This window comes from Pinus tabuliformis, chromosome 8 (genome assembly GCF_031772625.1).
Source record: "Pinus tabuliformis cultivar Carrire ecotype Pingquan chromosome 8, CPIR1, whole genome shotgun sequence".
Classification (NCBI taxonomy): domain Eukaryota; kingdom Viridiplantae; phylum Streptophyta; class Pinopsida; order Pinales; family Pinaceae; genus Pinus; species Pinus tabuliformis.
The window spans coordinates 798,919,233-798,944,198 of record NC_142294.1 but is presented as its reverse complement, the minus strand read 5'-3'; the positions used below and the strand labels follow the sequence as shown (position 1 = coordinate 798,944,198).

General features: G+C 37.1%; 1 pseudogene; it reads left to right on the top strand.

Moving 5' to 3' along the window:
• The first annotated feature begins 23,520 nt into the window (after positions 1 to 23,520).
• Positions 23,521 to 24,328, top strand: LOC149237978 (uncharacterized; annotated as a pseudogene).
• Positions 24,329 to 24,966: the final 638 nt, after the last annotated feature.

Sequence of the window (24,966 nt, the reverse complement as noted above, 5' to 3'; positions counted from 1 at the left end):
TTCACTCTTTTGGGCATATAGATATATGTAAGGCCCGATGTTTGGAGGAACACCTCCTGAAATCAAATGAATAGCATGATCATGATCATGAATAGGTGGGACGACTTTGGGAGTCTAAAATACCTTGGAATGATTGTCCAAATTTTTTTGGAGATCTGGAGAAATAGATGATTTCGATGTGGGAACCTCTAGTGAACATAATTGTGCAATTACACCCCATTGTTCTTTCTTTAGAATATTTGTCATGTTATTAGAGCCAATTATATTTCCCAGTTTCCCTGTGATACCCCTTAATTCAACTTCCTTTCCTTCCCAAAAATATTTCTAGAAAAGTTATTGAAAATTAAAAGCTATCATATCCAAAGATTGTAGCCATTGGACTCCTAGTACAACATCAGCACCACCCATTGGAATGGAAAGCATTGAACTATTCAATGCATATTCTCCAATGGATAGCTTGATATTATGACACTTTCTAGAGAAATTTATGATTCCTCCATTTGAAACCATTACTTGACACTCTGGTGCTGGATATAGGAAGAAATTCAATTCCTTGGCTATCTTACAATGAATAAAATTATGGGTACTACCCGAATCAATCAACAATATTACCTTTTTGTTCTTGATATGTCTTTCTATCTTGAGGTTTTGAGGAGTGGTAATTCCCACGAATGCATTACAAGATATGGTCAGATTTATTTCTTCTTTCTCTAGGGTTGGTTCTGGGTGTATATCCTCTTCTTTTGACGTTTCTTGTTCCTTTTCTTCCTCCTCTTCACAATCTATGTAAAATAATTTCTTCTCAGCACACTTATGACATTTAGTGTATTTTGTATCACAACTATAACAAATCCCTTTTGCTCTTTTTTCTTCCAGTTGTTGAGGTGTCAGCCTTGTAGGTTATGGAAGGCTAGGGGTAACAACACTTAGATATTTATAGTTGTGAGTGGTAGGCTTCCTTGTTGCCATAATTTGCTTTCAATTTTTCTTGCCAACTTGAATGCCTTCTCCAATGAATCAGGTTCCTAAAGGAAAACCTCATGTTGGATGTTATCCTTTAAAGTCCCTATGAACACATCAATCCTATGCTCCTCTTGAATATATTTTACCCTTATATTCAATTTTTGGAAGTCCTCAATGTGCTCCACCATTGTACCCTTTTGTTTGAGATTTATCAATTGGCTAAAGAAGGTGTTGCTTTTTGTATCCTCATAATGTTCTATCATTTCCTCCATAAAAATTGACCAAGTGAAAATTTGTTTACGAGAGAAAATTCATTGATACCATACAAACATATTGAGTTCCAAATATAAAGTTGCAATGCATACCTTTTGTGTGTTTTGCACATTATGGAGATCAAAATATTGCTCCATATGTAGTATCCATGTTAAGGGATCCTTCCTCATATCGACATTTGGAACATGGTGGATCTTCATTCCAATGTTAGATTCAATGAAATCCTGATTAACATCTCTTTTTTCCTCATCACGAGTTTCCTCTACTATCTTTTCTCCATTAGGAAGCATTTCTTGTAGAAACTTTACCAAACCTCCTTTCAAACCTTCCATGTCTTTCTTCAAATCTTCAGTGTTTACTTCTAAACCTTCCATATTAGCTTCCACGCCATCCATCTTGTCTTCCATGCCATTTATCTTAGCTTCCATGCCTTTCTTTAAACCATCCATCTTAGCTCCTGTTACTTTTTGTGAGAGTGAAATTTGTTGCACTTGGTCTCATAATTTTGATATATCATGTTGCATTTCTTCCTCTTCTTCATGAGTCGTGCTAGAGATTTCCAGTTTCTTACTAGGTGTTTCCATTTTCTTTCTCCGGGGAATCAATGAATGATAATTATGCTTCACTGTTCCCTTTTAATCACTTCAAACTAATTTTTCAAACCAAACTTATGCAAAATTTTAAAAGACTACACACCTTTTTTCACTTTGTAGGAGCTTGATATTGAATTTGTTTTATCTCTGTAATTACGAATCTCGAAGGTCTGAACTTTCGTCTTGTGATAGCCCCCTTCGTTCTCTTTCCAACCCTACAAGTCCAATCAATATTATAGTCTCCAAGAAAGGGTTATGTCAAATATCCCACGATGACTTGATTTTAGACTGGTTCAGTAGAGAGAACTTGTACGAAGTTCCACGTGTCACAGTTTCGACCTTCGGATATAAAAATGATAAACCAAAAAATATCGTCCATTTGATTTTTGTAAATATTTACGAAATTTCAATAAGATTCTCAGAGGAAAGTTATGATGATTTTACCAAGGTCACCTGTTTGAGATGTAATTCGGAATCTTGGAAAAACCCTAACTTCCTTGGATCATATCTCCAACAATACAGAGAGAAAAGGTTTTCAATTAGGACCCGAGGTTCACCAAGATGTAAGATCAAATGGGTTTTAATTTCATCTTCTGAAACATCGTAGAAAAAAAGTTATAGCGAAAAATCCATGATGGTCTTTTTGAAGTAGCGAAATCCTAGAATCCAAAGCTCTGATACCAAATGTTATGCAACCAACTCACAAAATAGAAGAAAAGAGAGATCAACAACTTCAAAATCGACCTCTTTGAGGAGAAACCTCCTTTACATTACACAAATGAAATTTTTTTGGATGATACAAATGACAAGACATCCTTTCTATATATAGGAGTCTAAGGGGTCCCAATATAATCAGATCCTACATAACAATATTATTGTAGGGGCACAATAATAACAATATTGGGCTTTTATGGGGCACAATAATAACAACATAGGGACTACATGGGCACAAAAATATAGTAAGGGGGTTGCACTAATAGCAATAAGGGGGTACGTTAGCAGTATAGGGACCTAACAAACTATGGTCTAGAATTTCCAGTTTTGTTCCAGTGACCCTAGGATTTGAGCCATTTTTCTAGCCCAAAATCCTAGCCTCTGCCCATAACTTGTTGTAACTTTCAGAAATCATTAAAAAAATGATAATGACATTAATTAATAAAAACCACCCTTAGGACTAGGCCTGAGCATCCCTAATCGGGACTGACATTTTGTCAAACACTTGGCATCAATGCAACCTATAGGTCTAGGATACAAGATAAAGAATACATGACTGAAAGAAATTATGAAACATAACCATAAGGATCAACTCCTTCTCCATTGAACCACTACATTATCAATTAGGTCTTGCATCCATCCATTTAATAGTTACAAGTAAATATATGAAATAACCATGACATGAACTAGTCATTCAACCATGCTTATAATCAACATAAAGCCATATAAATATCAGAGATATGACAACCATTAAATTCACATATAAATCAGTGCAAAAGTAAGAGGACTTAGATTTTATTAATCATAGGAAAATCTGACCAGGTTAGGGACTTCCACGTACCACCCGACCATAGACATGGCTGAACGAAATCTCTCTTTTAGTCAGTCACCCTCATGCCATATTCCAATCATGAATGTGGGATATTATAGAACAACCAATCCAAGAACAACTAAGGGAATCCAAAGGTTAAACCACCTCCACCCTCATCCAACCATGATCACATCAAAATGAGTGCCTGATCACAACCGAACAAAACTTAGAATGCCATCCAGAATCCATCACTATCCTTGAAATTTTTTATGTCTCCTTGTCTCTCAGGCTTTACCGTAATCCAAACCTAGATCACTAGGCCCTAAACCGAAACTACTCCCTCAGGCTTTATCATGTATCCCACCAAAATCAGTCAAGGGATTCCAAGGCTTTTGGGAATGAATCTTGAGACCACCTCTGCCTTGGATTCCTAAATCCATCCGACAATTCCAAAGTTCTAAAACCAAAATAAACATCACAACATACCATGGCATCTGGAAAAAGGCTTGGCTAGGCTGCAAACCACTATCATAACCTAGCAACACCATGCCACCGAAAGCAAGAGAACCATACACCAACATGCAAATCCATGCATGTCCAAACCAGCTAGGAAATCACACATGCTAAAGGTTACTTACAAGTATTCTTGATGAAGCTTCCTGATCCCGCTTTCCTTTCCTTGTTCCTTGCTTGATTTTCCTTTCCTTTCCTTGCCTTCCCTTTCCTTTGCTCCAAACTAGAGTGCTCCATGAAATCTCTAAGTGACTAAGAGAGTGAGAGAGAGAGAGAATAATGATAGAGATCCAAACTTGAACTTGAAAAAAATCCATGAATTGATCCTCAAAAGCCTTTTTATGCACGAGGCCTCTAACTTCTTCATTTTCCATTATTTTCCTTCAATTTCCTCCTCACATGCAACCTGTGACCTTTTACCTTCATTTTCTCCTAATTTCCTTTATTTTCATAAATAAATGTGCCAAAAATGCCTTTTTCCCTTTTAATGCCTTAGCCTTAGCCTTTGCTAATTTTCCTTAGCCAAAACACACATCTAGTGATGCCCACTAGGATATATTTGCCCAACATTTAGCTTGGAATAAGTGTCCCTTAACCGTGGTATTATTTTGCCTTTATTAACTTTTATTACATGAAAATTTCACCAGCACTATTACAGAACCCTCCCCCTTGGGGAACACCGTCCTGGGTGTTAAACCACACCAAAAACTCAGCAAAGCCAATGAAAAGAAAACATACTATCTATGGGGCTTTATAAATAGCTCGTTGCAATATTTACATTGAAGATCCTGCTCAAAAGTAAAACATCATGACAACATGAAAATATAAAGACCATAATAACATGACACCCATATCGCTTATTGGAGCTTTATAACTTAGCTCATGGTGGTATTTACACCCATATATATCTATATATATATATATATATATATATATATATATATATATATATATATATATATATATATCAAAACATCAAAAACACATATGTCAAACATATACCAACATCAAATCAAAACTTCTTTTCCTCAACCAGTGAAAAATGAAGGATATAGGGCCCACATATGATCTACCATCTCCCATGTAGATTCTTTAGGCCCAAAGTGATTCCACTGCACTTTAACTTGCTCTATGGCTCTGTTCCTGAGCATGAGATGTTTCCGTTGCAATATGCACTGAGGCTCCAGCTGGAACTCTCCTTCTTGCTCCACCTTCAATACATACTAATCAATAACATGATCAACATCCTTTATATACTTCTTAAGAAATGAAATATGGAAAACATCATGGACTTTCATTGTTGGAGGTAGTGCAAGTCGATATGCCACTGGTATAATCCTCTTAAGGATCTCAAAAGGCCCGCAATACATGGTGCCAACTTGGCACATGAACCAATCCTCAAAGATATGTTCTTGGGCTTGATGCGCAAATACACATGCTCCCCTACTTGAAAATATTTGAACACCCTATGTTGATCTGCATAACTATTCTATCTATCATTTGCTACCTTTATATTCTTCTTTATAACCTGCATTTCCTACTCCATGTTCGCCAACATGTCCGGTTCAATAAGTACCTTTTTTACTAGATCACTCCAGGTGATGGGAGTGTTACAACTCTGTCCATACAATGCCTCGAAAGCACTCATCTTTAATGAATCCTAATAACAATTGTTGTATGCGAACTCCACCAATGGTAGATACTATTTCCATTTCTTTTGCTAGTGCATCACATACATCCTCAACATATCTTCCAAGATCATGTTGACCCTCTTTGTCTGACCATCTGTCTGTGGATGATAAGTTTTGCTGAAGGCGAAATCTGTACCTAAGCCTAAAAATAGCTCCTTCCAAAACTTGGAAGTGAACTTTGCATCCCTGTCCGACACAATCTTCTTTGGAACACCATGTAGCCTCACTATTTCTCTGATGAACACCTATGCTACCTCACTAGCTGAATATGTAGTCTTTACCAGAATGAAGTGAGCTACCTTTCTCAAACTATCGACCACAACCATAATAGAATCATGCTGCTTCACTGTCCTTGGAAGACCTATGATGAAATCCATGGAAATGACCTACCATTTACATTCTAGAATCACTATAGGTTGTAGTAAAACACCTAGATGCTTGCACTCCGCCTTTACATGCTGACAATTTAAGCATCTAGCCATGAAATCTGCCACTTCTTTCTTCATATTCGACCGTTAATAGAACTTCTTTACCTCCATCAATGTCTCCTAATATCCTGGATGACCCGAATATGGTTTCACATGAAACTCCCTCAAGATAAGATTCTTGAGCTCACTGTAATTTGGCACATAGATCCTATCTCAAAACCTCACCAAGCCATCTTCCGTGAGACAATAGTCTGCATCCTTATCACATCAACCTATACCTACACATGTACTTATACTTTGTTGTAACCTGTGCATACTCTCCATCTATTTGTCAATCCGCTGTCCTGCCTAGAAAATCCTATCCGGTAACTCTGTCCCATAAGAGCGTATAACTGCTATATGATTTACCTGTACCTTCCTTCTAAGAGAATCTGCAACTCGGTTCTCCTTCCCTTTGATGTATCTGATATCGAAGTAAAAATCACTAAGGGTATCCAACCATCTAGCTTGCATGGCATTTAGATTTGGTTGGTCAAACAAATACCTCAACCCACTATGATCGCTCATGAGTGTAAACTTCCTACCTAGAAGATAATGCCTCCACATCTTCAATGCATGTATAATCGCTGCTAGCTCAAGATCACGTGTCAGATAGTTCTGCTCATGCTCATTCAGTTTCTATGACTCATAGAAAACTACATGTCCTTCTTGCATGAGAAATCCACCAAGTCCCCTTTTGCAAGAATTTGTACACACAACAAACTCCTGGTCCAGATCCACAATCTTTAACACTGGTGCATGTGTCAACAACTGCTTAAGTTGCTCAAAACTATCTTCACATTTCATCATCCATTCAAACTTATTACCTTTTCGCTATAATGATGTGATAGGATATGAAATGCGTGAGAAGTTCCTGATGAACCTCCTGTAGTAACCTACCAATCCCATAAATGATCTCACCTCATCTACATTCTTAGGAGCTGCCCATTCCATGATGGCCCTTATCTTTTCCGGATCTACTGCTATGCCTTCCTTGGAGACAACATGTCCCAAGTAATGTACGTTAGTCTGAACTAAGATTCACTTACTAAGTTTAGCATACAACTGATGCTCACTTGCTAAATGTTCGGCATGTTCCTCCTCATTCTTATAATATACCAGTATGTCATCAATGAATACAATAACAAACTTGTCCAAATAAGGACGCAACACACTATTCATCAAACACATGAATGTAGCTGGAGCATTAGTTAAGCTAAATGGAACAACAACAAACTCATAATTCCCATACCTGGTCTTGAACGCAGTCTTGAAGATATCCTCTTCCTTGATGCGTACTTGATGGTATCCCAATCTCAAGTCGATCTTAGAGAACATTGTTGCTCCCTTTAGCTAATCAAACAAATCATCAATCCTCAGCAAAGGGTATCTGTTCTTGATCGTTACCTTGTTCAGCTGCCTGTAATCAATGCACAATCTAAGAGTACCATATTTCTTCTTTACGAACAACACTAGTGCGCCCCAAGGTGATACACTGGGTCTGATGTATCCTTTGTCCAACATTTCCTTTAGCTACAACTTCAACTCAGCCAACTTAGGTGTGCTCATCCTGTAGGGTGCTTTCGACGCTGGAGCTTCCCTTGACACTAACTCAATAGAAAAATCTACCTCCCTGTGGGGTGGAAACTCTGAAATGTCCTCATGAAATACATCCTAAAACTGTTTCAATACTGGGTACCTTCTCAACACATCAACATCCTCAACCTCCTTACCCTTGTCATTGGAAATGTGGACTGCAAACATCGCATAACCTTTTCTCCAACTACACTTAGCCTGCATAGTGGTAACCATCCTCATTGATGTAGGCTTCTTCTTTCCTTGCAAGTTCCGCTTTTCCCCACTATCATCCACACATTCAATGGCCTTGTCGAAGAAATCCAATTTGGTTTTGTGAAGGTATAGCCAATCCATACACAAAAGCATACTATATGATCCCAATGGAAATATATTCAAATGCGTTGTTGTAGGCATACCATTTAACTCAAATGCACAAGATCTTACCCAATGGTGGACTTGCTTCTTTGAACTAGTAGCCAACTGTACCAACCAAGATTCTGCATGCACTTCTTTTCTCAAACCACACTTATCCATAAGGTTAGGATTAATATAACTATAGCTAGATCCTATATCAACCAAAATAGAAACAACTTGATCACAAAGCTTACTGTCCATATCAATGATCGATGCTTGATGATATGCCTTATTGTTGTCCACAACTGCATAAATTTGAGGAATAATATGAACAACAACACCAGCTGTATGTGCCTCTTAAGCACTGTAGATCTGGGGTCTACCACCACTATGATACCGTAGGCAATCCCCCTTACGATGATCCTTACCACAAATCCAACAATGTAATGGTTCCCTACCACCACCTTTATCCTGTTGCTCTCCATGTCCCTTCTCAATTGCATTGAATCTCTTGTAAGGAAATACATTATCTTTCTCACTTTCATATTGAGGTCTTCTGCTCTTTGGTGGCCATTTTCCTTTAGCTTTGTCGTTTCTTTTCAAATATTGTTTAGGCTCAGCTTTGTACTTTGATTGCTCATAACAATGCTTCAACTTTGAGATGGCCTCCTCCAACGAACTAGGTTCATCAAACTCAATCCGGTCTCTATATGCAAATGGAAATCCACTAATTAATCTTTGAACCTTGGCCTTCTACTCCCTAAGGTGAGGTACGTATCTCAACAACTCCAAAAATCTGTTAGCATACTCTTCATCTGTCATAGAACCCATCTGTAACTCATAAAACTCCTTAGCTCTGTCATCATAATACCTCTCAGACAAGTACTTATTCTTGAAGAGCCTTTTGAGTGCATGCCAAGTCAGCTCATCCTCATGTATGTCCTTGACATTATTTACATCTTCCCACCAAGTATCCACTTTACCTTTGAGACTGAAACGAGTTATCCTTGCTTTCATGTTTTCTAAGTAATCATGCAATCTAAAGAATTTCCTCATGCCAAGCAACCAAGCCTCCGCATCTTGAAATTTCTTAATCTCTCCATTAATGGTAGGTGCCTTTTCCTTCTTGAACTCATCTGGAAAATATCCCCTATCATTCACCCTGTACATATGATAATGATGATGATCATGATGTCTATCAGAACTAGAACTAGAGTAATACCCATGTCTGTCACCCCTCCTATATGAAGTGTCCAACATCCTACCATCTCTGATAGTGTTAGATCTATCTGACCCGTGTCTACTATGAGACCTGACGACATATGCCCCATTAGTTTTGTCCTCATGTCCATGGCTAATCTGAAGAGGTCCCTGTCATTGCAAATATGACAAACTTTGAAGTAATATCACATTCACCTCTGCTTGTTTCTCTTATGCTTGCATGATTTTGTCATTGTCCACTTTTCAACTCCTTATTTCTTCCTTCAGGCTTCTCAATGTGTCTTCTAAGCCAGAAGAGTGCCCCACATCACCCAGTCCATCGGATTCATAGCGAGATTCTATGTAGTCTACCACCTTGCTGGCCATCTGATCTCTTTCCTGCAAGGCATACTATGTCAGCTAAACCAAATCACCATAAATCAATGTACCTTAGCATATTCAAGGAGGATACCTTGTCTGCAAGATCATAAAATAAATGTGATGCATGTACAACATAACCATAATAACATATAAACATGTATCAATAAGTGCATCGACACATAACCATCATACTAGCTAGGTCCAATCATCTATGTAAGGCCATATCAACAATGCATGCTATGACCTCATGCATGACAACAACCAATACTCCAGTATAGACATTGCCTCATGCAACTATCCACCTGCATAAGCAATGCTTAATCAACTACTATTATGAAACCATCTCAAGAAAAGATAGAAAAGAAAGATCAACGCCTTAGAATTCAGCCTCTTCGAGGGGGCAACCTCCTTTACATTACATAAATGAACAATTCTTCGATGATACAAATGACAAAACCTCCTTTCTATATATAGGAGTCTAAGGAGTCACAATATAATCCAGCCGACCTAACAATAATAATATAAAGCCACAAAAATAACAATAGAGGGATTCTATGGGGCACAGAAATAACAATATGGGGGTAATAGGGGCACAACAATATAAATAAGGGGTATAACTACAATAGTAATGGGGTAATCACTAGTATTATAGGGACCCAACATGCCCCTCTCCTTCAAAAAAGTGTTGTCCTCAACGCTTGAGTAGTTCTGGATACTTCTGCATAAAATTCTCATCCTCCCATGTGGAATCTTCAGCGGATAAGTTCTTCCACTTGATAAGATACTCTGAAATTGATCGATTTCGTAGCTGTCGAGTTCTTGTTTCTGTGACTGCTTCCGGTTCCAATATAATTTTTCCTTCCTCGTCAAGTTCTGGCAATATTGTTTGAACTGGGAGCTTGTCGCCTATAACCTTCTTTAAACATGAAACATGGAAAACTGGGTGCAATCGAGAAGCTGCAGGAAGCTCCAATTTGTATGCCATAGTACCAATCTTTTGCAACACCTTGTACGGACCATAATACTTTGGTGATAATTTATTATCCTTCTTAGCTTGCTTTAGGGACATTTGCTTATATGGTTGTAGCCGTAGGAATACCCAATCACCTACATCAAAACTTCTTTCACTGCGATGTTGATCTGCCTGTTGTTTCATTCTATTTTGTGCCAACACGAGGTTATCCTTTAAGAGTTGGAGGACTTGTTGTTGATGTTCGATGTGATGTTCCACTGCCTGAACCTTAGAATTTTCTCTTAAATATGATGTGATGGATGGTGGTTGATACCCATAAAGTGCCATAAATGGGGTCATTTTTGTTGCTGTATGGAAGGAAGTGTTATACCACCATTCAGCCAGAGGCAACCATTTGACCCATTGTGTCTGTTTATCAGATACAAAGCAACGAAGATATCCTTCCAAACATTTGTTTACTATCTCAGTTTGCCCATCAGATTGAGGATGATAAGATGAGCTATGAGCTAACTGAGTACCAAGACAAGAAAATAATTTTGTCCAAAAATTTCCAGTGAAAATGGGATCTCTGTCACTTACAATAATCTTTGGGTTTCCATGTAGCTTTTGAACTGTTTCCATAAATGCAGTAGAAACTGTACTGGCTTTAAATGGATGTGATAATGCACAAAAGTGTGCATACTTGGTAAGTCTGTCAACTACCACCATGATGACACTCTTTCCCTCAGACTTGGGTAAACCTGTGATAAAATCCATTGAAACCTCCTCCCAACGTTGGCTTGGAATGGATAAAGGTTGTAATAGACCCGGTGTCTTAATTGTTTCAACTTTATTTTGTTGGCAAACCAAACATTCCGCCACAAACTTTTGAATATCTGATTTAAGGCCATCCCAAAAAAATTCCTTCTTAACCCTGTGGTAAGTTTTTAAAAATCCTGAGTGCCCTCCTAAGGGAGAAGTGTGCAATTCCATAAGAATCTTTTGTTTTAGCTGGGAATTCTTACAGAGGTATAAGCGATCTTTGTACCATAACGAATCATTTTGCCAGCTAAATGTATCAGAAGTACTGGAATCTTGTTGTAGCTTTCGAATAAGTGCCCACACTTCTTCGTCATTCTTCCATTCCTCCTTTGCTTCGTTTATCCAATCTGGTTGGATAATAGAAATGGCACACAACAATGCTTCCACATCCTCATCCTTTCTTGAGAGTGCATCTGCCACCACATTTTGCTTCCCTTTTTTGTAGATGATTTCAAAGTCATAACCCAACATCTTTGTGACCCACTTTTGTTGCTCTTCAGAGGATAATCTTTGTTCTAAAAAGTATTTAAGGCTATCATGATCCGTTTTTACCTTGAAGTGTCTTCCCATTAGGTAGGGTCGCCATTTCTTAAGTGCATGGAGTATTGCCAACATTTCCTTCTCATAAATAGCTTTGCTTAAAAACTTTCCCTTGATTGGACGACTTTCAAAAGCAATGGGTCTTTCATCTTGCATTAGAACAGCACCAATTCCATTTCCTGAAGCATCACATTCCACAATAAAGGTTTTTGTGAAGTCCGGTGTAGCTAAGACCGGTGCTTGGCACATTGCCTCTTTAAGATGTTCAAAGGCCTTTGTTGCTTCCGGAGTCCATGAAAATGAATCTTTCTTCAATAATGTTGTTAGAGGTGCTGCTATTCTCCCATAATTCTTAACAAACTTGCGATAATACCCTGTCAACCCAAGAAATCCTCGCAGATGCTTTATGGATGTGGGGATTTTCCATTCCTTAATGGCTTTAATTTTGCTAGGGTCTACCTTAACTCCTTCATGAGATACAATATGACCCAAATATTCCACCTCCTGGACTCCAAAGAAACATTTGGATCTTTTTGCATATAATTGTTTCTCCTCCAATAGTTGTAGCACCCTGTCAACATGTTCAACATGATCCTTCCAAGACTTGCTGTAGATTAGTATATCATCAAAAAATACTAACACAAATTTTCTAAGGAATGGTTTGAAAATTGAATTCATCAAACCTTGAAATGTTGAAGGTGCATTGGTAAGGCCAAAAGGCATGACCAAAAATTCATAATGACCCTCATGAGTTCTAAATGCTGTTTTCGGAATGTCTTCAATCTTCATTCTGATTTGATGATATCCCGAACGAAGATCCAACTTGGTGAAGTAAATTGATCCATGCAATTCATCCAGTAATTCATCAATGACAGGAATGGGGAACTTATCTTTAATAGTGAGCTTGTTGAGCTCCCTATAATCTGGACACATGCGCCATGATCCATCCTTCTTGTGCACCAATACTACTGGAGCTGAGAAAGAACTTTGACTCGGTTGAATTATACCAGCCTCTAGCATTTCTGCAACCATACGTTCAATTTCACTTTTTTGGACATAGGGATATCTGTACGGCCTGATGTTTGGAGGAACACTTCCTGGAATCAGATGAATAGCATGATCATGATCACGCATAGGTGGGAGACCTTTGGGAGTCTCAAATACCTTGGAATGATTGTCCAGGACTTTTTGGAGATCTGGAGAAATAGATGATTCCAATGTGGAAACATCTAGCGAACATAATTGTGCAATTACACCTCTTTGCTCCTTTTTTAGAAGCTTTGTCATGCCATTAGAGCTGATTATCTTTCCTGGTTTCCCTGCAATACCCCTTAATTCAACTTCCTTTCCTTCCATAGAAAATTTCATGAAAAGTTCTTGAAAATTAAAAGCTATTGTACCCAAGGATTGTAGCCATTGGACTCCTAGTACAACATCAGCACCTCCCATTGGAATGGAAAGCATTGGGCTAGTCAATACATATTCTCCCATGGATAGCTTGATATTATGGCACTTTCCAGAACAATTTATTGTTCCTCCATTTGCAATCATCACTTGACACTCTGGTGCTGGATATAGGAAGCAATTCAATTCTTTTGCTACCCTACAATGAATAAAATTGTGGGTGCTTCCTGAATCAATCAACACTATTACCTTTTTCTTCTTGATTTGTCCTTCTATCTTGATGGTTTGAGGAGTGGTAATTCCCGCCAATGCATTACAAGATATGGTCGGATTTATTTGTTCTTCATCTAGGCTTTGTTCCTGGAATATATCCTCTTCTTTTGACCTTTCTTGCTCCTTTTCTTCTTCCTCTTCACAATCTATGTAGAATAATTTCTTCTCAGCACACTTATGACCTTTTGTGTATTTGCTATCACAATTGTAACAAAGCCCTTTTGCTCTTTTTTCTTCCAATTGTTGTGGTGTCAACCTTGTAGGTTGTGGAAGACTATGGGCAACAACACTTCCGTCTTTATAGTTGTGAATGGTATGCTTCCTAGTTGCCATAATTTTGCTTTCCATTTTTCTTGCTAACCTGAATGCCTTCTCTAATGAATCAGGTTCCCAAAGGCGCACATCATGTTGGATATTATCCTTTAAAGACCCTATGAACACATCAATCCTATGCTCCTCTGGAATATCTTTTACCCTTATGTTCAATTTTTGGAACTCCTCAATGTGCTCCATTATTGAACCCTTTTGTTTGAGACTTATCAATTGGCTAAAAAAAGTGTTGCTTTTTGTATCCTCATAATGTGCTATCAATTCTTCCGTAAAAATTGCCCAAGTGATAAATTGTTTACGAGAACAAAGCCATTGATACCATACAAACTGATTTGGTTCCAAATATAAAGTTGCCATACGTACCTTTTGTGTGTTTTGCACATTATTGAGATCGAAGAATTGCTCCATCTGTAATATCCATGTGGCGGGATCCTTGCCATCAAACTTCCTCATATCGATTTTTGGAACATGGTGAGTCTTCGATCCAACATTAGAGTCTATGGAATCATGATTAACATTTCTTTTGTTCTCATCATGAGTTTCCTTTAGTACTCTTTCACCCTTAGTGACCATTTCTTGTAGCAACTTATTCATATTTATCTTCAATTCTTCCATCTTATCATCCATGCCATCAATTTTAGCGTCCATGCCATTCACCTTAGCTTCCATGCCATCCATATTAGCTTCTACGCCTTTCTTTAAATAGTCCATCTTAGCTTATACACCTTTCTTTAAACCATCCATCTTAGCTTCTACATCTTTCTTTAAACCATCCATCTTAGATTCTGTTCCTTTTTGTGCAAGGGACAATTGTTGCACTTGGTCTTGTAATTTTGATATATCATGTTGCATTTCTTCCTCTTCTTCATGAGTCATGCTAGAGCTTTCAGGTTCCTTACTAGGTGTTTGCATTTTCTTTCCTCGGGGCATCAGTTACCGATAATAATGCTCTACTATGCCCTTTGAATTCCTTCAAAATAAATTTTCAAACCAAGCTTAAGCAAAAATAAAAAAAAAATCTACACACCTTTTTTCACTTTGTAGGAGCTTGATATTGCCTCTGATGTATCTCTGTACTTTCCAATCATCTAGTTCTGAAATTGTGACCTGTAGTAGCTCTCTGTGTCCTCTTTCCAATGCCACTAGTCTGATCCAAATTGGATTCTCCAAGAAAGAGTTATGCACAATCTCCCAAGTGACCTGATTATAGACTTTCAGAAGAGCGAACTTGTATGAAGTGCCACGTGTCACTTTTCGACCTTTGGTTCTGAAACAGATATACAAGAAACTACAGTCTGTCCTCTTTCTGTACCTTCTTACGAAATTTCAATCCGATCCCTAGAGAGAAAGTTATGACGATTTTCCCCAGGTCACCTGTTTTGAATGTAATTCAGGAGTCTGCAAAAAGACCAACTTCCTCAGATCATATCTCCGCAAATATTGCACAAAAGATCTGAAATTTGGACCCAAGGTTCAATGCGATTTCTTCTCAAATGGGTTTTTTTTTCTACTTCTGAAACGTCACAGAAAAAAAGTTATAGCGAAAATGCCACGATGACCTGTTTGGAGCAGCGAAACCCTAGAATCCAAAGCTCTGATACCAAATGTTATGAAACCAGCTCAAGAAAAGATAGAAAAGAAAGATCAACGCCTTAGAATTCAGCCTCTTCGAGGGGGCAACCTCCTTTACATTACATAAATGAACAATTCTTGGATGATACAAATGACAAAACCTCCTTTCTATATATAGGAGTCTAAGGAGTCACAATATAATCCAGCCGACCTAACAATAATAATATAAAGCCACAAAAATAACAATAGAGGGATTCTATGGGGCACAGAAATAACAATATGGGGGTAATAGGGGCACAACAATATAAATAAGGGGTATAACTACAATAGTAATGGGGTAATCACTAGTATTATAGGGACCCAACAACTACACACATGCATAACCGCATGTAGTCGAGCATAAGAAATCAATTCTTGTAATCAACCTACAAGACTTATGCATGTAATCAAATAACCAAGAATGAAGCCCAACATACAAATGTAATCAAGATGGATATAATTGTATAACTAGTCATATACTCATGACGATGCATTCCATAAAATCGACATCAAGTTACTCACGACAACCTTACTTCTACCATAAGCAATATGATGCAGTGCAATAGCGCATGAAATTCCAGTGTAAGATCCACACACGCAACTAACATGCACGCGTGGCCAACACATTCACCCACCTCTGTAGCACTAGATATGACCCAAAGAGAGCGTAACCATGCTTTGATACCAATCTGTAACACCCCCTCCCAGGTCTACCCAAAGTAACCATGCCAATCGGGGGTAAACATGAGGAGAGATGCTATTACAATCAAATTCAATCTCCTATGTCACCTTAAGGAAGTGGAATCGACGAAACATCACATATAGTCATCCAACATCATTAAAAAACCCCTCAGGAGACTAGTCAGCCACTCAAACAACCTATTCCTAGGTCCCACTGCTATTCTGTAGCTCTTAGTACTTAGTCGCTGTCATGCTATGGGAAAGGGAGTGACCAAAAACCTAAAGGCGCTCTCATAGGCTTGCCTACCAGCGACTATGGTCCATAATTTCTAGTTCTGTGCTAGTGACCCCAAGATTTGAGCCACTTTTCTAGCCCAAAATCCTAGCCTCTGCCCATAACTTATTGTAACTTTCCACTAAAAACATGATAACTGTGCTGATCAATCAAAATCACCCTCAAGACTAGGCCTGAGCATCCCCAACCTAGATTGACATTTGTCAAACAATTGGCATCAATGCAACCTATAGGTCTAGGATACAAGAAAAAGCATAAATGACTGAAACAACTTATAAAACATAACCATAAGGATCACCTCCTTCTCTATTGAACCACTACATCATCAATTAGGTCTTGCATCCATCAATTTAATAATTACAAGTAAATATATGAAACAACCATGACATGAACCAGTCATTCAACCATGCTTATAAGTAGCATAAAACCATATAAATATCATAGACATGAAAGCCATTAAATCCACATATAAATTAGTGAAAAAGTAAGAGGACTTAGGTTTTATTAATCATAGGAAAATCCGACTAGGTTCGGGACTTCCACATACCACCCGACGATAGACATGGCTGAACCAAATCTCTGTTTCAGCCAATCACCCTCGTGCCATATTCCAAGCATGAATGTGGGATCTCTTAGAACAACCAATCCAAGAACAACCAAGGGAATCCAGAGGTTAAACCACCTACACCCTCGTCCAACCATGATTTTACCAAAACTAGTGCTTCGAACACAACTAAACAGAACTTGGAATGCCATTTGGAATCCATTACTATCCTTGAGGAATTTTCTGTCTCCTTGTCTCTCAAGATTTACTACAATCTAAACCTGGATCACTAGGCCCTAAACCAAGACTTCTCCCTCAGGCTTTACCATATATCCCGCCAAAACTGGTCAAGGGATTCCTAGAAATTTGGGAATGAACCTTGAGACCACCTCCGCCCCAGATTCTGAAATCCATTCGGAAACTCCAAAGTTCCAAAGCTGAAATAAACATCCCAACATGCCATGACATCTGGAAAAAGGCTAGGCTAGGCTGAAAACCACTGTCATAACCCAGCAAAACCATGCCACTAACAACAAGAGAACCATACACCAACATGCAAATCCATGCATGTCCAAACCAACTAGGAAATCACACATGAAAAAGGTTACCTGCAAGTATTCCTACTGAAGTTGTTTGATCCTGCTTTCCTCCCTTGTTCCTTGCTTGATTTTCCTTTCCTTCCTTGCCTTCCCTTTGCTGCAAACTAGAGTGCTCCAATAAAACTCTAAGTGACCAAGAGAGTGAGAGAGAGAGAGAGAATAATGAGAGAGCTCCAAACTTGAACTTGAACAAAAGATATGAACTGATCCTAAGAAGGATTTTTATGCATGAGGCCTCTAATTTCTTCATTTTCCATTATTTTCCTTCAATTTCCTCCTGACATGCAACCCCCGACCTTTTACCTTCCTTTTCTCCTAATTTCCTTTATTTTCATAAATAAATGTGCCAAAAATGCCTTTTTTTTTTTTTTTTCCTTTTAATGCCTTTTCCTTAGTCTTTTCCATTTTTCCTAAGCCAAAACATACATCTAGTGATGCCCACTAGAATATGTTTTCCCAATATTTAGCTTGGAATAATCATCCCTTAACCATGGTCTTATTTTGACTTTATTAACTTTATTACATGAAATTTTCACCAGGGCTGTTACACAAATGAATTTCCTTTTTTTATTTTATTTTTTTGGATCACACAAGTCTTGATAGTTATTTCTGTTTGACCATCAATTAATGGATGAAAACTATTAGAAATAGTTGATAGCCCAAGATTTTCCACAAAGTTTGTAAAAAGTAGGTGAGAAAAGGAGAGGCTTGATTAGAAATGATCAACAAAGGAAACCCATGATGCATTCCAAAATTCTGACATAAAATCTATTTCTATCGGAACGTTAATGGATTTATTGCATAGAATGAAGATTGACATTCTTGGAGATCTATGAACCACTATGAAGATGAAATCACAATGTTTGTATATCAAAGGAAAACCACATTTAAACTATGAGTCTTTAGGGAATCGCTCTCCATATCTAGAAGGCACTTGAAGTGTTTAATACAACCCAAGATTTTGGTTGCAAGTCTTTGAATGACTACTTTAGTACAGACCCTCAAATGTAGTCTTCAACAGAATTTTACAGTGCATCACAAAAGATATATCTTTGTGAGTATTGGATGTTTTTGCATACATTATAATGTCCATGAAAAGAGGAAGAGTGCATCTCTATAAGCATATTTTGGTGTGAAGTGCTAGTTAGAGTGGAGAATTAGACCAACTCCTAACAATCCATCATTCAATAGGTAATCTAGAAAGGTACATGGTTCATCAATGCGAAGTGTTGCAAAGCAGAGAGAGAACAAACCTAAAGTGTTGATGTGATTGGATCAAAATTCTCTGTAAGATGATATTAGTTCAAAATTCTCTATCAGATGTAAGAAATCCAACAACATAGTGTTCCCTTTCTTGTACTTAGTCTCTAGGTGAAATTGCTCCAAATCAAAAGTCCATTCCATATTGTGAAGCTTTTCTATTGACTAAAATTGAGAAATGGCATTGCTTGATGATCCATATGAATAATTGTATTTTTCACATGTACTATAATTCAACTTTGTCGAGAAAAAGTTTGAAATGAGAAGAAACTCGATGTCCTCCGATCTTAATAACAACGCTCAAGGAAAATCACAAGGAACATGTCTCTACGTAAGTGATCATTGTATTTTAAGAAAAAAAGAACAAGGGAATTTTACACCCCATTCTCATAACCACACATTGGGATTTGGGTAACCATAGTAACCACCTCTGGTCACCGGGTTAGATAAGGGGGTTTGTTACAAGTGGTATCAGAGTTCCCAGGTTCAACACTTGGATGTAATGGGCTTCATCGTGTAAGGAATGAAAGACCAAAGGTGCAACCTTGGAATTTTGTGGATATAGATAGTACCCCATCATCGAATTAACTGAGTAGGAGGTTCAAAGTTTGAACCCTTAGAGACCAATGGAGATCTAACCCCAAATATTATAATCAAATTTGAATATGATTAACTATAATATTTTATTGTGGAATTCAATGACATTCGTAAAAATGATTTCAACATGATATTGAACCTTACCATTGCAGAACTATATGCATGATTTTGTCTATGACTTTGGCATTACTAGACAAGTGATGTGATTTTTCATAGGTATGCATGTGAGTAAACACATAGTGTAAGGGATTGTATAAATACCCATGTATCTTAAGTTGCATGCTATTCTGTTGATTGTGTAGGCATCTTTATGTATATATGTATGCATCCATTGGATGGATCCCATGATTTGTATGATGAGAGGTACATTGGTTGGGAAGTTAGTAAGTGAAAATTACTGGTTGGGAGGTATAGAATTATGATCATGGATGCTAATTACTTACAAGTGAAATTGAATGCTAATAGAAGTAAACAATGAATGATTATATGCTAACCTGAGATTGCCTCTAAGACTGATAATGCATTTTATTTATGTGATGCATGTTAATGTGACATGTGGTGTCTTGAATGACTCTATGAGATTGTAGGTAACATGATTACTGACCTTAGTGAGAATCTCAAATATTTCAAAAGTATTTTAAAATATGAGTTAAATAGTAAATATGGTCTCATTAAATAGGTTTATTTTGATCATGTTATTAGAATAGATCATAGATTGAATGCTAACATCTGCAAATGCATGGTGATAACTATGACTATTGTGCATATGTGTTCCTTAATTTGAAAGCAAACTTACATAGATGTCAGTTTTGGTTTATGATATATATATATATATATATATATATATATATATATATATATATATATATATATATATATATATATATATATATATATATATATATATATATATATATATATATATACTAATGATCTCCTGGATGCGTGAACAACTACAAGGCAACAAGTTGAGTTTACTTGCACATGGGAGGACTCAGTGGCAGAGAAAGGGAAAGGAAGCCAATTTTGTTACACATATGTATGCATGGTATGATGGTTAAGAGTGCCATGAATGTTGTACTAAGGACACAGAGTCAATTTTGGAACTATTTTACTTGGTGATTAATGTGCTATGATTTTTAAGTTTGATTATTGTGCAATTTGATTTATGGATATGCATGGCCATGTTTTTTTGTGTGTGGTTTTCATATTTGATTACAATTATGGATATTTTCTTTTGTAAGCATGTTTCCTTTTATTTTACCTCTTTCATTTATTGTTGACTTTATAATTGTCCCTTGACTTACATACTTGGGGCCTTGAGCTAAGATGGTTGGGTGGCAGGAGAGCCACATATTTCTAAGGAAGGGGTAATGTATGATTTGCATGGATAAGAACATGCTGAGGGAAAGGTAACATCGAACACCATGAGGTAAATTGGTAGAAACATAGTAATAGCAACTTGGAAAAGAAAAAGGGTAAGTGGAATGTGATATGACAACCAAGGAGGCTAGTTGATTCCATAGAAATGATGGACAACAAAATGGTAAAAGGGAGTTATCTTAACCCTTACTTTATTTTCACATGTGCTTATATATTATGTACATGATTTTGTTTATGCATATGCATATATGAGAATGCCATTTTGATTGAGAGGTTTTGTAAGGATTCATTCTTGTGGAAGAATGCACTATAATCATTTAATGCAAATATGGACCATACATAGTACAATGAGGAAAATAAACCCAGGTGGAGCAAGTTCTCTAGACTCCCGTTGTGTATTAGGTGGCTCTCGAATAGAGTTTTGGCATCTTGTATTGATTTAAGGGTGGAGGTATAAGTCTCTAGATGCCCTTATTCTTGTGCAAATGTGCATGTGTCTTACATGTGTGAATGTGTATATGTTTTATTGTGTCATATGTGCATTTGTATTATGTGTTTATGGTATTTTTCCATGCATATATGTATATGTGTTTGTTATTTGTTTGGGACATATGGGTATGTATTGTCTGGGCTCACAAGCTATGTATTATTTTTTGGTGGAGGTGGGATAGCCTCTAAATTCCCAATGATAATATTTCTATTGACAAAAGACTACCTGGTTTGGTAGTGCCCATAGTCATGAATGGGCTTATACATAATCATCATTGGGTAGAGGTATAAACCTATAGATTCCCTTGATGATTCAGGGTGGAGGTGAACCTCTGGATTCCCTTGTTTATTTGGCAACCGATCCAACATGACTGTGGGGTGGGTATCTTGGCAGTTAGCCTGGAGAGTATATGGAGCCCTAAAGCGGCATGGTTGTTGAGTTGGAACCTTGTAAAATATCCTAGAGGGTACCTAGAGCCTTGGAGCAACCAATTTTGGTTGGCACTTTAGTGCCCTGGGTTGACACTTTGGTTATGGAGGACATGTTATTGTCATGGTGCTTTCCAAGATAGGCAAGTGACCCATGCGTGTACGAGAAAAGAGGAAGCCATCAAATCAAGATAAGTACCAATGCTTTATTAACATTTTGAATATTTAAAATATGAGCATGATTTATGATAGCTTGGATTCTTGAGCTAACCTGATGATATTTTTTTAGTTTATGATGATTTTACTTATGAACTAAACGGGTTGTTGTAGGAATTATGGAAAATTCCAAGTATACTACAAGGATAGATTGATATTAAGGTATAATATACATTCATTACAATTTTCCTTGTGATGAATCTCATGGGATCTATGTGCCTATGATGTAGGAATGGACATGAGACTACTCAATTCAAATGAATAATGTTGGCCACAAGGTGGAACACCAACAGTGTGTAGAAGCCAAAGATTTAAGGAACAGGTCCATTTTGGGACACTAGCACCAATGATACCAATTGATTTCCATAAAGCATGTTGTGACCATTATGATAGCTTGAGGAAGGGTTATGCCTTGGTTTTGAGATCCTTCCAATGTGAGTAAGCCTTGACAATAATGGATTGCTCGAGGGAATGGGAAGTAGAGAAGGGGATTCCTGAACTTTGAAGGTAGGGGACTACATGGAAGGGTGTGACTAGATAGCCCAAGGTAATGGGGAGAAAAGAAGGGAACACTAGAGAATAAATTGGTTTTTGGTATGAGCATAGTTATTTTAAATCAGAAGAACATTAGGGGTGTGCTAAGAAACAATGAGCCAATAATTGTTCGCTAAAGGAACAAGGAGTGCAAGGATAACACATTAGACATTGAAGGTTGGAAATGCCCTAGAGAAAGTGAAAAAATATAGGTTGGATTGAAAAAATCTAAAGCATCAAAATACTACAAAAAGGGCCATTGGGAGATGGATGGATTAATAAATAAATGGTTATTGAGTGGCTAGGTAAGACACTGTGCATATAATATATGTTGTGAAAGATGAAATGAGTTGTATATATAAAGTTCCGTATTAGTTGTGTTTAGTTGTTAAAGCTTTTATTTTTATATTGTATATGGAAATTAAAAATTGAGGAAGATGTTCCCATAAGGGGGAGGGGTTTGTGAAAACCCCGATTTCCTTTAATATTTATTATAAATAAAATAAATTAAACACGGGCTAAGCCAAAGGGACACTAATTTCAGGGTTGAGGAGGATTACTTCTTGGGATATATCTTGTTTCCCTTTACAACCATCGAGGGTGGCAGGTGGAAAGAAAGAGACAAAGGACTAGATGACACCATGGTGATTGGCTTGCAAGCTCCTGATAGGTAGACACAAAACAAGGATGAAAAAGATAACACAAATAAAATAAAATATGGAAGCAAGGTACTGGGTAGATCAATCTAATTGGTTTACAATATTTTAGCAAGTATGGACACAACAACCGAGAGAAAGATGAATTGAGTACATAGAAAAGTCTTGGCACTACTGTAGATTCATATGCAGGAGGAAGGAAGAAATTATAGGGCAGGAAGAATTGAGTTGCAAAGGAGGAATCCTAGAGAAGATTAGATAATTTTTCACATACCATTAACACAAGAAAGTTGGCTATTGAAGCTCAATCTAGAGATTCTCTTCTAAAATATAAGAGATCAATATTCATGGTTTGAAGGGTGCTAACATGGAGGGTAAAAAGATAGGTCCTCCATGGTTGAATCCACTTCTGGAAATAAGCTTATTTGTTACCTGTAAAATTCATGGGGATTCAAACAAGAGTGAATGTAACATGTATTTCCTTAATTGCATGTCAGGTGGGTTGTGCACCTACTCTCTGGAACATCACAGAGATCATCCAATCGTTGAGATACAAAGATCTTAGTATCACAACGCTATTTGAGTTTCAGAAATTTAGAAGATACTGGATATAACATGCATATAGAAAGATATCATCATAGGTGCCTAAGTGTTTTTTTCTTAATGAGAGACCTCAGTCTAGGCCAGGGAAGGGTGTCACCAATACCTATTATATATGTGAGAGAATATATATATATATATATATATATATATATATATATATATATATATATATATATATATATATATAGTCACACACATATATATATATACATATATATGTGTGTGACTATATATATATATATATATATATATATATATATATATATATATATGTGACCTTGAATTCGACATGGCTCCTTATATTACAAGAGACAAAAGACACATAAGGGTCTCCATGAATTTAGAAATAAGGATTACAAGAAGATAATACACCTTGAAGTTGAGAATGAGCATTACCATGATCACCGTGAAGATGGTGCAAGCTACAATACAAAAATGCCAACAATTCGCATGAAAATATCTGGCCTCCAACTCCACTCATGATAATCAATTACAAAACTACAAGAAATAGGAAGGAAATCCATTTCATTGCTCCTCTCGGAAGTCTTATATATCCCACCTATATATGTTAGAAGCCTTCAACAAATATATAGTCATAGAGCTTAAGCCTAATTATTCCTCAGTACTTTTGTTATTGAATGAGTACTACATAAGCCTTCAAAAAATATATATTCACATAGTTTAATCCTAATTATCCCTCGATACTTATGTTGTTGACCAAGTACTACAACATAGATTAAACATACATGTACTATATTATGGGTGTGATAAGCATGAGGAATATTCCTAGTCTCCTTGGGTGTTCCATTTTTGTGACAGTGGGTTCTAGAGTATGATAAGCATGAGGAAGATTCCTAGTCCCATTGCTTGTTTCATTGTTGTGACAGTGGGTTTTGGATTTCCTTTGAGGGTGGAACCATTGTGGTAAATTATTCAGGATGGAGGAAGATTAGACCTTTAGAATTCCTAGTCCATTGGCAGATTGGTTTGGTCTCTTGTGCAACTTTCATGAGCCCTGGAATCTGGCTCAGGGGTGATAGATGCACAATAAATCTAGTTGTAGCACGTTTATGGTTGGGTGGAGAGTTGCAATATTTGGATTAGTTTCTTAGTCATATTTTGAGATAAATATTTATCACCACTACTACGAACAATAATTCTCATATTTGAATCCCTGAACTTGTTGGTGTGCCAATTTGATTTTTAATGT